Below are 13,759 nucleotides of genomic sequence, written 5' to 3'. Positions count from 1 at the left end.
GGAATCCCTAACACTTTTCCAGGGTAGAATTCTGGCTAGTCCAAAAAAGGTCCTTCTTTTAAGGGTTTTGAGAAACTAGACACTGCAACTTATTAGTATCGGCGACGTTTGTTTGGAGCAAATTCAGCTCCAGGAGCTGCATGGTTGAATGCAGGAGGAGTTCCACCAATTGACCCAATTCCTTCCATTGTAGCAGCCTGACCAAAACGTTCAGTTGTTGATAGGTTCAACCCCAAAGTTCCATCTGGCATCATAGTGGCAGGTCGTGGAGAAGCTGGGGTACCAGCTGGCACAGGAGCAGGGGGCAAGGCACCTCTGCTGTTTATGCCCATAGCACCTCCCATAGCCATCTGACTCATCCGAATCTCCTGCTCTCTCACATCAGGGAAGGTTCCCTTGAATCCTTTCTGCTGCCGCCGCATCATTTTCTTCTTGCTGCCGCCGCATCTCTTCTTTGTGGTTCCTGTGCTCTTCCTCCTGCCTGAGCTCCAGTTGCTTTAGTTTTTGCACCTCTTGGTTGTGCAGCTCTTCCATCCTCCGAAGTTCTTCTTGGCGCCTCATCAAATCCTGTCTCATTAGCATGACCTGGCGCTCATGGTGTGCAGCCTCCATCTCCATCTCAGGCTTCTCACGAGCCTCCTTGATGTTGTGGTCCAGTTGGTCCTGCTGCTGCTTCTCCATCTCAATGAGTGCCTTCCAGCGCATGGCATATTCATACTCAAAGGAGCCAGGCTATGCAAATCTGGGTGGTTGCTCTCGTTCTTTGTGAAATTGCTGGTTTTTTATAACCCCCTTCTCTGGAAGTCCCTCTTCATCATCTAACTGGTCTATGGGCTCCATAGTCACAGGACGAGGAAATGTGGTTAGCCAGAAGGAGCTTTTACTGCATCTGTGCAGCGTTTTCTGAGCAGCTGGCTGCCCTGAGAACTCAACAATGCCTTTTCCTGAGGGCCTTCCTCGATCATCCACAATGACTACAGCCCTCTCTACCTGGCCAAACACAGAAAAGGCATCTTCCAGCAGTTCGTTGGACACATACTGAGGAAGGTTTCGAACTGTAAGGGATGCACTATGGCAGGAAGAGCGCACACGCAGCTGCTTTCCACAGGGTGGCATATTGTCCAGCTCCACTTTCGCAATCTCCGCTAGGGTTCGTGTTTCCAAGCGGATAAAGCCAAATCCTTTATCCTTACGAATGAAGACTTCGCCTGCCTTTCCATATTTCTCAGATAGTTTGCTCATTTCTTCCTCAGTGATGTCGGGAGGAAGATTTCCCGCAAAAAGATGGCTTCGCTGGGTGAAGGTCTTCTCTCCTGGTTTTCTAGAATTCTTCAGGTCAATAGTCAAGCCTTCACTTTGGCTGCTGGCCTGTTGCCCATTTGCAGGTATTGGAGGTGGTGGCAGCTGCGGCTGTTGCTGCTGGTGGTGCTGCTGCTGGTGGTGATGTTGATGCTGCTTTCTTGGAGTATGGTTTTGCTTCTCCAAGTTAAAAGTTTTATTACTCTGCATTTTTGCACCCTCAACTTCGATTGAAGACAGCAAAGTACCTCCCAGTTCCCTCTAACCTCGACTTCTCCTCTACCGATTGGTCTCTGGAGTAACAGCGACGCTACACGTCCTCTCCCGTCCCGAGAAAAGCTTTTTTTTTTGAGATGGAGTCTTACTCTGTCGCCCAGGCTGGAGGGCAGTGGCATGATCATAGTTCACTGTAACCTTGAACTCCCAGGCTCAAGTGAGCCTCCTACCTCAGCCTCTCGAGTAGCTGGGACCACAGGCCCACACCACCATGCCCAGCTAATTTTTTCATTTTTACTTTTGTAGAGATGAGGGTCTCATCATATTGCCCAGGCTGGTCTGAAACTCCCGGGTTCAAGCAATCCTTTAGCCTTGGCCTCCCAAAGTGCTGGGATTATAGGCGTGAGCCATGGTGCTGTTCCTGAGCCACCTAATTATCCATTCTGTTATACTGACTGCTGCTTATATGCCTTAACTTCATTTTGAGCAACGTGGGGCCAGAGTCTCTCTAATTTGTCTTAATAGTCTCACCCCACCTCCCTAAGCAACACACATAATTTGGTAGCAAATAATTCCTTGATGAATTGAACAGAAGGTGTATTTAGTGACTTCTAGGTTTCCTTGCAAATCTGAAATTTTATGATTATAAGATCCGGTGAATTTTGCTGAATGTTGACTTGGGTCTTCATCCAAACTTTCCTCATTAAGTCTTCACTCCAATTGTATTCCTCAATTGTCATTGATCTGTCCTACCCCAAAAATCCTTCAGTGCTTCTGAAGGTCGCCTTTCAGCAATTACCCAAACTCGGTCTTTCTCTTTTTTTGGGGTGGCGGGGAGGGGACTGAGTTTTGCTCTCGTCGCCCAGGCTGGAGCACAGTGGTGCGATCTCAGCTCACTGCCACCTCTGCCTCCCAGGTTCAACAATTCTCCTGCCTCAGCCTCCTGTGTAGCTGAGATTATGGGTGCCTGCCACCATGCCTGGCTAATTTTTGTATTTTTAGTAGAGATGGGCTTTCACCATATTGGCCAGATGGTCTTGAACTCCTGATGTCCGGTGATCCACCTGCCTTAGCCTCCCAAAGTGCTAGAATTACAGGAGTGAGCCACTGCACCTGGCTCAACCTTTCTCACCACTCAGTCTTTTCATTATCCAGAACGTGCCTGTGCTACCTGCCCTAACAGAGTATGGCTGGAGGCTATTTCTCATTTTCTAGTTTATCATATCAATTTTTTTTTGAGACAGAGTCTCACCCTGTCATCCACGCTGGAGTCTAGTGCACAATCTTGGCTCACTGCAACCTCCGCCTCCCAGGTTCAAGCGATTCTCAAGCCTCAGGCTCCTGATTAGCTGGGACTACGGGCGTGCGCCACCATGCCTGGCTAATATTTGTATTTTTTGTAGAGATGGGTTTTCAGCATGTTGCCCAGTCTGATCTCGAGCCCCTGACAGTCTGATCTGCCCGCCTTGGCCTCCCAAAGTGCTGGGATTACAGGTGCCAGCCACCGCACCCTGTCAGATTTTATTCTTTTAATGTGCAGTGTGTGCTCTTTGCCTGTCCCTTCTCCTGTTTGGTGAACACTTACTCAGATGCCACTAAATCTTTTCTGCAGGGTTGTTAAAAAAAAAGCAACAAAAGATAAAAGATGAAATATGAAAGAAGAAAACAAACCAAAACCAACAAATGCTAGTAAGTCAAGGAAATAGTCTCTAATTTATCTAGAACAGAATTAGTAAAACTGCCATCAATGGAGCTGGAGAAGTTTTAGTTACAGTAGTTTTATAAATGAGACTAATATAGGGTTTATTGTACAAAGACAGGACTGTATCTCCTTGAAAGTTAATCTCTTGGATTTGGAGTGGTACTAGAAAAAGTAGAGACTAAGTGTTCAACCTATTTATTTATTTTGATACAGAGTCTCACTCTGTCGCCCAGGCTGGAGTGCAGAGGCACTATCATGGCTCACTGCCACCTCTGCCTCCCGGGTTCAAGAGATTCTCCTGCCTTGTGTTCTGGAGTACCTGGGATTACCTGCCCCCGGACCACGCCCAGCGAATTTTTTTTTTTTTTTGTAGTTTTAGTCGAGATGGGGTTTCACCAGGTTGGCCAAGCGGGTTTCGAACTCCCGACCTCAGGTAATCCACCTGCCTCTGCCTCCCAAAGTGCTGGGATTACAGGCGTGAGCCTCCGTGCCCCACCAACCAACTTAATTTGTATGCATGATAGAATCCATCCAAATTCGAAGACCCAAAAATAACAGAATAATTAGTAAAAGTCTTTGAGGCTAATTACGGCATTAGTATTAATTTTAATCAATGGTGATTAAACTGAGCCTTCATTCAACTTCTCCAGAACATCAGTCAAGAATGTCGATTTAAAATGTTCTTGGAGGCTGGGCGCATTGGGTCACACCTGTAATCTGAGCACTTTGGGAGGCCAAGGCAGGTGGATCACCTGAGGTTAGGAGTTTGAGACCAGCCTGGCCAACATGGTGAAACCCCATCTCTATTAAAAATACAAAAATTAGCCAGGCATGGTGGTGGGTGCCTGTAGTCCCAGCTACTCGGGAGGCTGAGGAAGGAGAATTGCTTGAACCTGGGAGGCAGAGGTTGCAGTGAGCCAAGATTGAGCCACTGCACTCCTGCCTGGGCTAGAAGAGTGAAACTGTGTCTCAAGCAAACAAATAAATAAATAAATGAAGTTATTGGGCAGGCACAGTGGCATTCGCCTGTAGTCTCAGCTACTTGGGAGGCTGAAGCAAGAGGATTGCTTGAAGCTGGGAGTTCGAGCCCAGCCAAAGCAACCTATCTAGACCCATCTCTTAAAAAAAATATTTCTCTGCTGGGTGCAGTGGTTCATGCCTGTAATCCCACCACTTTGGGAGGCCAAGGTGGGCGGATCATTTGAAGTGAGGTGTTCGAGACCAGACTGGTCAACATGGGGAAACTCTGTCTCTACTAAAAATGCAAAAATTAGCCAGGCGTGGTGGTGCACGCTGGTAATCCCAGCTACTCGGGAGGCTGAGGCAGGAGAATCGCATGAACTGGGGAGGCGGAGGTTGCAGTCAGCTGAGATCGCACCACTGCACTCCAGCCTGGGCGACAGAGCGAGGCTCCATCTCAAAAAAAAAAAAAAAAAAAAAAAAAATTATCATCTATCTATCTGCCTACCTACCTACCTGGAGTATAATTCATTAAGTTCTCTGTGCCCTGTAGTTGTAGATTAAGGGAATGCGATTAGATTAGTGTGTAGGGGCGTTTTATGGAGCCAAGCAGGAGTTTTTAAGCTTTTGTACTTTTGCTTCATGTCACAAGGACAGATGCCCCACAAAAGTTGAGAGGTTTGTGGTCCTGGATCTTAGAAAAGTGCCTGGCACATAATAGGCGTAAGGTTGCCAGGAAATAGAAATACAGATACTCAATTCAATTTGATCTTCAGATAATCAACAAATACTTTTTAGTATAAATATGTCCCATTCTGTATTTGGGACATACATATTACACTGTTGTTTATCTGAAATTCAAATTTAAGTGGGTGTCCTGTACTTTATCTGGCAACCCTACTAAAGGAGCTCAATTAAGTATTTCCTGACTTAATAGACTGAAGGTCTCGTTTCACCTGTAAAATGGGGCTAGTACTTGTCCCTGCCTCCATAAGGTTGATGGGCAGAGTAAATGGCATTCAGTGAGCCCTCAATTTATTTGATTGCCTGGGACTGTGGGGAAAAGAAAGAGAGATCAGCCTGTTACTGTGTCTATATAGAAGGAAGTAGACATAAGAGACTCCATTTAGTTCTGTATTTGAGATGCTGTTAATCTGTGACCCTACCCCCAACCTTGTCCTTGCAAGAGACATGTGCTGTGGTGACTTAAGGTTAAAAGGATTTTAGGTGGTGCAGAATGTGCTTTGTTTACTGAGTAAGGAGAAAACCACCTTTAGGAATAAGGTGGGGCTTGCTGGAGCAATACTGCTAAAAGGTTTATGGAGATGTTCGCATATACATCTCAAAGCACAGCACCGGTGATGGTAAAGATAATTATGAATAAATACTAAGGGAACTCAGAGGCCGGTGCCGGTGTGGGTCCTCTGTAAGCACAGCACCGGTCCCCTGGGCCCCGCTTTTCCTTCTCTACACTTTGTCTCTGTGTCTTATTCCTTTTCTCAAGTCTTTCGTCCCACCTAACGAGAAGCACCCACAGGTGTGGAGGGGCAGGCCTCCCCTACATCTGGCGCCCAACGTGGGGCGCTTTTCTCTAAGGTGAAGGTACGCTGGAGCGTGGTCATTGAGGACAAGTCGACGAGAGACTCCCGAGTACGTCTACAGTCAGCCTTGCGGTAAGCTTGTGTGCTCGGAAGAACCTAGGGTAACAATGGGGCAAACTAAAAGTAAATATGCCTCTTATCGCAGCTTTAGAAAAATTCTCTTAAAAAGAGGGGGAGTTAAAGTGTCTACCAAAAATCTAAATACACTCTTTCAAACAATAGAACAGTTTTGCCCATGGTTTCCAGAACTTTAGATCTAAAAGATTGGGAAAAAATTGGCAAAGAATTAAAACAAGCAAGTAGGGAAGGTAAAATCATTCCACTTACAGTATGGAATGATTGGGTCATTATTAAAGTAGCTTTAGAACCGCTGCAAACAGAAGAAGGTAGCGTTCCAGTTTCAGATGTCCCTAAAAGCTGTGCAGTAAATTGTGAAAAAGAGGCAGGGATAGAGTCCTGGAAAAGAAAAGAAAGTTCACACTGTAAATGTGTAGCAGAGCCGGTAATGGCTCGGCCAACGCAAAGTGTTGACAATAATGAATTACAGGAGGTAATATATCCTGAAACGTTAAAATTAGAGGAAAAAGATCCAGAATTGACAGAGCCATCAGAGTCTAAACCACGAGGGCCAACTCCTCTTACAACAGCTCAGATGCCTGCAACCTTAGAACCTCAAATGCAGGTTAAACAAGTACAAACTCCAAAAAAAGATCAAGTAGAAAAAGATAGAGTCTCTGTCACGGCAATGCCAATCCAAATACAGTGTCCACAATATCAGCAGGTAGAAAGTAAGATCCAGCCGCCAGTAGCCTATCAATACTGGCCGCCAGCTGAACTGCAGTATCGGCAGCCTCCAGAAAATCTGTATGGACAGCCAGGAGCATTTCCAGTGCCACAGGGCAGGGTGCCATATCCTCAGCCGCCCACCATGAGACTTAATCCTACAGCACTGCCTAGTACACAGGGTAGTGCAATACATAAAATTATTGATGAGGCAAGAAAACAGGGAGATATTGAGGCATGGCAATTCCCAGTAATATTAGAAGCAAGACCACCTGGAGAAGGGGCCCAAGAGGGAGAGCCTCCCGTAGCTGAAGCCAGATATCAGTCCTTTTCTATAAAAATGCTAAAAGAGATGAAAGAAGGAGTAAAACAGTATGGACCCAACTCTCCTTACATGAGAACATTGTTAGATTCCATTGCTCATGGACATAGACTCATTCCTTATGATCGGGAGATTCTGGCAAAATCATCACTCTCACCCTCTCAATTTTTACAATTTAAGACTTGGTGGATTGATGGGGCACAAGTACAGGTCCGAAGAAATAGGACTGCCAATCCTCCAATTAACATAGATGCAGATCAACTATTAGGAATAGGTCAAAATTGGAGCACTGTTGACCAACAAGCAATAATGCCAAATGAGGCCATTGAGCAAATCAGGGCTATCTGCCTTAGGGCCTGGGAGAAAATCCAAGACCCAGGAACCGCCTGCCCTTCCTTTAATACAATAAGACAAGGCTCTAAAGAGCCATACCCTGATTTTGTAGCAAGACTTCAAGATGCTGCTCAAAAGTCAATTACCGATGAGAATGCCCGTAAAGTCATAGTGGAGTTGATGGCATATGAAAACGCCAATCTGGATTGTCAATCAGCCATTAAGCCATTAAAAGGAAGGGTTCCCGCAGGATCAGATGTAATCTCAGAGTATGTTAAAGCATGTGATGGAATTGGAGGAGCTATGCATAAAGCTATGCTTATGGCTCAGGCAATCACAGGAGTTGCTTTAGGAGGACAAGTGAAAACATTTGGGGGAAAATGTTATAATTGTGGTCAAATCGGTCATCTAAAAAAGAATTGCCTAGTCACAAATAAGCCAAATGTAACTACTCAAGCTACTACAACAACAGATAAAGGGCCACCTGGCCTAGGTCCAAGATGTAAAAAGGGAAAACATTGGGGTAATCAATGTCATTCTAAATTTGATAAAAATGGGCAACCACTGTTGGGAAACGAGAGGAGGGGCCAGCCTCAGGCCCCGCAACAAACTGGGGCGTTCCAAATTCAACCCTTTGTTCCTCAGGGTTTTCAGGAACAACAACCCCCACTGTCGCAAGTGTCTCAGGGATTAAGCCAGTTATCACAATACAGCAATTATCCCCCGCCACAAGTGGCAGTGCAGCAGTAGATTTGTGTACTTTACAAGCAGTCTCTCTGCTTCCAGGGGAGCCTCCACAAATAATCCCCACAGGGGTATACGGCCCATTGCCTGAGGGGACTGTAGGACTAATCTTAGGAAGATCAAGTTTAAATCTAAAAGGAGTTCAAATTCATACTGGTGTGGTTAATTCAGACTATGAAGGCGAAATTCAATTGGTTATTAGTTCCTCTATTCCTTGGAGTGCCAGTCCAGGAGACAGGATCGCTCAATTATTACTCCTACCTTATATTAAAATTGGAAACAGTGAGATAAAAAGAACAGGAGGGTTCGGAAGCACTGATCTGGCAGGAAAGGCTGCATACTGGGCAAGTCTGGTCTCTGAGAGCAGACCTGTGTGTAAGGCCATTATTCAAGGAAAACAGTTTGAAGGGTTGGTAGACACAGGAGCAGATATCTCTGTAATTGCTTTAAATCAGTGGCCAAAAAATTGGCCTAAACAAAAGGCTGTAACAAGACTTGGCGGCGTAGGCGCAGCTTCAGAAGTATATGAAAGTACAATGATTTTACATTGTTTAGGGCCAGATAATCAAGAAAGTACTGTTCAGCCAATGATTACTTCAATTCCTGTTAATCTATGGGGTCGAGATTTGTTACAACAATGGGGTGCAGAAATCATTATGCCCGCTCCATTGTACAGCCCCATGAGTCAAAAAATCATGACTAAGATGGGATATATACCAGGGAAGGGATTAGGAAAAAATGAAAATGGCATTAAAGTCCCAATTGAGACTAAGAAAAATCTACAAAGAAAAGGAATAGGGTATCCTTTTTAGGGGCGGCCACTGTAGAGCCTCCTAAACCCATTCCATTAACTTGGAAAGCAGAAAAACTGGTATGGGTAAATCAGTGGCCGCTACCAAAGCAAAAACTGGAGGCTTTACACTTATTAGCAAAGGAACAATTAGAAAAGGGACACATTGAGCCTTCATTCTCACCCTGGAATTCTCCTGTATTTGTAATTCAGAAAAAGTCAGGCAAATGGCGTATGTTAATGGACTTAAGAGCCATAAACGCTGTAATTCAACCCATGGGGCCTCTCCAACCTGGATTGCCCTCTCCGGCCATGATCCCAAAAGACTGGCCTTTAATTATAATTGATCTTAAGGATTGCTTTTTTACCATTCCTCTGGCAGAGCAAGATTGTGAAAAATTTGCCTTTACTATACCAGCCATAAATAATAAAGAACCAGCCACCAGGTTTCAGTGGAAAGTATTACCTCAGGGAATGCTTAATAGTCCAACTATTTGTCAAACTTTCGTAGGTCAAGTCCTTCAACCAGTTAGAGACAAATTTTCAGATTGTTATATCATTCACTATATTGATGATATTTTATGTGCTGCAGAAACAAGAGACAAATTAATTGACTGTTACACATTTCTGCAAGCAGAGGTTGCCAACGCAGGACTAACAATAGCATTTGATAAGATCCAAACCTCTGATCCTTTTCATTATTTGGGGATGCAAATAGAAAATAGGAAAATTAAGCCACAAAAAATAGAAATAAGAAAAGACACATTAAGAACACTAAATGATTTTCAAAAATTGTTAGGCGATATTAATTGGATTCGGCCAACTCTAGGCATTCCTACCTATGCCATGTCAAATTTGTTCTCTATCCTAAGAGGAGATCCAGACTTAAATAGTAAAAGAATATTAACCCCAGAGGCAACAAAAGAAATTAAATTAGTGGAAGAAAAAATTCAGTCAGCGCAAATAAATAGAATAGATTCTTTAGCTCCACTCCAACTTTTAATTTTTGCCACTGCACATTCTCCAACAGGCATCATTGTTCAAAATACTGACCTTGTGGAGTGGTCATTCCTTCCTCACAGTACAATTAAGACTTTTACATTGTACTTGGACCAAATAGCTACATTAATTGGTCAGACAAGATTACGAATAATAAAATTGTGTGGTAACGACCCAGACAAAATAGTTGTTCCTTTCACCAAGGAACAAGTTAAACAAGCCTTTTTCAATTCTGGTGCATGGCAAATTGGCCTTGCTGATTTTTTAGGAATTATTGATAATCATTACCCAAAAACAAAAATCTTCCAGTTTTTAAAATTGACTACTTGGATCTTACCTAAAATTACCAGACATGAACCTTTAAAAAATGCTCTGACAGTATTTACTGATGGTTCCAGCAATGGAAAAGCGGCTTACACAGGGCCAAATGAGTGAGTAATCAAAACTCAATATCAATCAGCTCAGAGGGCAGAGTTGATTGCAGTCATTACAGTGTTAGAAGATTTTAATCAACCTGTTAATATTATATCAGATTCTGCATATGTAGTACAGGCTACAAGGGATGTTGAGACAGCTCTAATTAAATATAGCATGGATGATCAGTTAAACCAGCTGTTCAATTTGTTACAACAAACTGTAAGAAAAAGGAATTTCCCATTTTATATTACTCATATTCGAGCACATACTAATGTACCAGGACCTTTAACTGAAGCAAATAAAAAAGCTGACTTACTGGTATCCTCTGCATTCATAAAAGCACAAGAACTTCATGCTTTGACTCATGCAAATGCAGCAGGGTTAAAAAACAAATTTGATGTCACGTGGAAACAGGCAAAACATATTGTACAACATTGTACCCAGTGTCAAGTACTACACCTGCCCACCCAAGAGGCAGGAGTTAATCCCAGAGGTCTGTGTCCTAACGCATTATGGCAAATGGATGTTACCCACGTACCTTCATTTGGAAAATTATCATATGTTCATGTAACAGTTGATACTTATTCACATTTCATATGGGCAACATGCCAGACAGGAGAAAGTACTTCCCATGTTAAAAAACATTTATTATCTTGTTTTGCTGTGATGGGAGTTCCAGAAAAAATTAAAACTGACAATGGACCAGGTTATTGTAGTAAAGCTTTCCAAAAATTCTTAAATCAGTGGAATATTACACATAAAACAGGAATTCCTTATAATTCCCAAGGACAGGCCATAGTTGAAAGAACTAATAGAAAACTCAAAACTCAGTTAGTTAAACAAAAAAAAGGGGGAGACAGTAAGGAGTGTACCTCTCCTCAGATGCAGCTTAATCTAGCACTCTATACTTTAAATTTTTTAAACATTTATAGAAATCAGACTCTACTTCTGCAGAACAACATCTTACGTGTAAAAAGAACCGTCCACATGAAGGAAAACTGATTTGGTGGAAAGACAACAAAAATAGGACATGGGAGATAGGGAAGGTGATAACCTGGGGAAGAGGTTTTGCTTGTGTTTCACCAGGAGAAAATCAGCTTCCTGTTTGGATACCCACTAGACATTTGAAGTTCTACAATGAACCCATCAGAGACGCAAAGAAAAGCGCCTCCACGGAGACGGAATCACCACAATCGGGCACCATTGACTCGCAGGATGAAACAAGTGGTGATATTAGAAAAACAGATGAAGTCACCACGCACCAAGAAGGTGGAGCTGCCAACCTGGGCACAGTTAAAGAAGCTGACACTGTTAGCTAGAAAAAGCCTAGCTAGCACAAAGGTGACACAAACCTCAGAAAAAATGCTGTTTGCAGCTTTAATGGTTGTATCAACGGTGGTAAGTCTCCCCATGCCTGCAGGAGCAGCTGCAGCTAATTATACCTACTGGGCCTATGTGCCTTTCCCGCCCTTAATTCGGGCAGTCACTTGGATGGATAATCCCATTGAAGTAGATGTTAATAATAGTGTGTGGGTAGCTGGTCCCACAGATGATCGTTGCCCTGCAAAACCGGAGGAAGAAGGAATGATGATAAATATTTCCATTGGGTATCGTTATCTCCTATATGTCTCGGGAGAGCACCAGGATGTTTAATGCCTGCTATCCAAAATTGGTTGGTAGAAGTACCTACTCTCAATCCCACCAGTAGATTTACTTATCATATGGTAAGCGATATGTCACTCAAACCACAGGTAAACTATTTACAAGACTTCTCTTATCAAAGATCATTAAAATTTAGGCCAAAAGGAAGACCTTGCCCCAAGGAGATTTCCATAGAAACAAAAGATTTAGTTTGGGGAGAATGTGTAGCCGATAGTGCCGTGATTTTACAAAACAACACATTTGGAACTGTTATAGATTGGGCACCTCGAGGTCAATTCTACCACGATTGCACAGGACAAACTCAATTCTGTCCCAATGCACTAGTGAGTCCAACTGTTGATAGTGACTTAACAAAAAATTTAGACAAACATAGGTACAAGAAATTTCAGTCTTTCTACCCTTGGAAATGGGGAGAAAAGAGAACCTCTACTCCAAGACCAAAAATAATAAGTCCGGTTTTTGGTCCTGAACATCCAGAATTATGGAGGCTTACTGTGGCTTCATACCACCTTAGAATTTGGTCTGGGAACCAAACTATAGAAAGAAGAGATTATAAAACATTTTACTCTATCAACCTAAATTCCAGTCTAACAGTTCCTTTACTAAGTTGTGTAAAACCCCCTTATATGTTAGTCATAGGAAATGTAGTTATTAAACCAGACTCCCAAACTATAACATGTGAAAATTGCAGATTGTTTACTTGCATTGATTCAACTTTTGATTGGCAGCACCGTATTCTGCTTGTGAGAGCAAGAGAAGGCGTGTGGATCCCTGTGTCCATGGATCGACCATGGGAGGCCTCGCCATCCATTCATATTTTGACTGAAGTATTAAAAGGCATTTTAAATAGATCCAAAAGATTCATTTTTACTTTAATTGCAGTGATTATGGGATTGATTGCAGTCACAGCTACAGCCGCCGTGGCAGGAGTCGCATTGCACTCTTCTGTTCAGACAGTAAGCTTTGTTGACAATTGGCAAAAGAATTCCACAAGGTTGTGGAATTCACAATCTGGTATCGATCAAAAATTGGCTAATCAAATTAATGACCTTAGACAAACTGTCATTTGGATGGGAGATAGGCTCATGAGCTTGGAACATCGTTTCCAGTTACAGTGTGACTGGAATACGTCAGATTTTTGTATTACACCCCAAGTTTATAATGAGTCTAGACATCACTGGGACATGGTAAGACGCCATTTACAGGGAAGAGAAAATAATCTACTTTAGACATTTCTAAATTAAAAGAACAAATTTTTGAAGCCTCTCAGAGTCACTTAAATATTGTGCCTGGAGCTGAGGCGTTAGATCAAGTGGCAAAAAATCTTTATGGATTAAACCCCACGACTTGGATTAAGTCTATTGGAAACTCTACTGCAGTAAATTTTGGAACTATGTGTCTCTGTTTAATCGGTTTGTTTTTAGTGTGCCGGACCAGTCGAAGAATCCTGCGCCAAAATCGAGAGAACGAACAAGCCTTCATCGCCATGGCACATTTATATAGAGGGAAAGGGAGGGAGAATGTTGCGGGAAGTCAGGGACCTTGAACTGAGGGACTGGCTGAAGCCACAGCAGAAAAGCATAAAATATGAAGATTCCATGGACATTTTATTAGTTCTCCAAAATTAATACTTTTGTAATATCTTATGTCTTTACTTTAATCTCTTAATCCCATCATCTTCTTTGTAAGCTGAGGAGGATATATGTCACCTCAGGACCCTGTGATGATTGCCTTAACTACACAAATTGTTTGTAGAGGACGTGTGTTTGAACAATACGAAAACTGGGCATCTTGAAAAAAGAACGAGATAACAGCGGTGTTCAGGAAACAAGGGAGGTAACCTTGAACTGGCCGCCGGTGAGCCAGACGGAACAGAGCCATATCTTTTCTCCTTCTGCACACAAATAGGAGAGATATCGCTGAATTCTTTT

At 43.0% G+C, this 13,759-nt stretch overlaps 1 pseudogene across 1 annotated transcript; it reads right to left on the bottom strand.

Annotated features, from left to right (window-relative positions):
- Positions 1–92: 92 nt before the first annotated feature.
- Positions 93–1,643, bottom strand: LOC100604645 (annotated as a pseudogene). The gene has a single exon (XR_177873.3). The product of XR_177873.3 is annotated as a non-POU domain-containing octamer-binding protein pseudogene (transcript).
- Between the last annotated feature and the right edge of the window lie 12,116 nt (positions 1,644–13,759).

The sequence above is a fragment of the Nomascus leucogenys genome, chromosome 2 (genome assembly GCF_006542625.1).
Source record: "Nomascus leucogenys isolate Asia chromosome 2, Asia_NLE_v1, whole genome shotgun sequence".
NCBI classification, from domain to species: domain Eukaryota; kingdom Metazoa; phylum Chordata; class Mammalia; order Primates; family Hylobatidae; genus Nomascus; species Nomascus leucogenys.
Note: the sequence above shows the minus strand (reverse complement) of the source record. Positions and strands in the feature narration are given on the sequence as shown.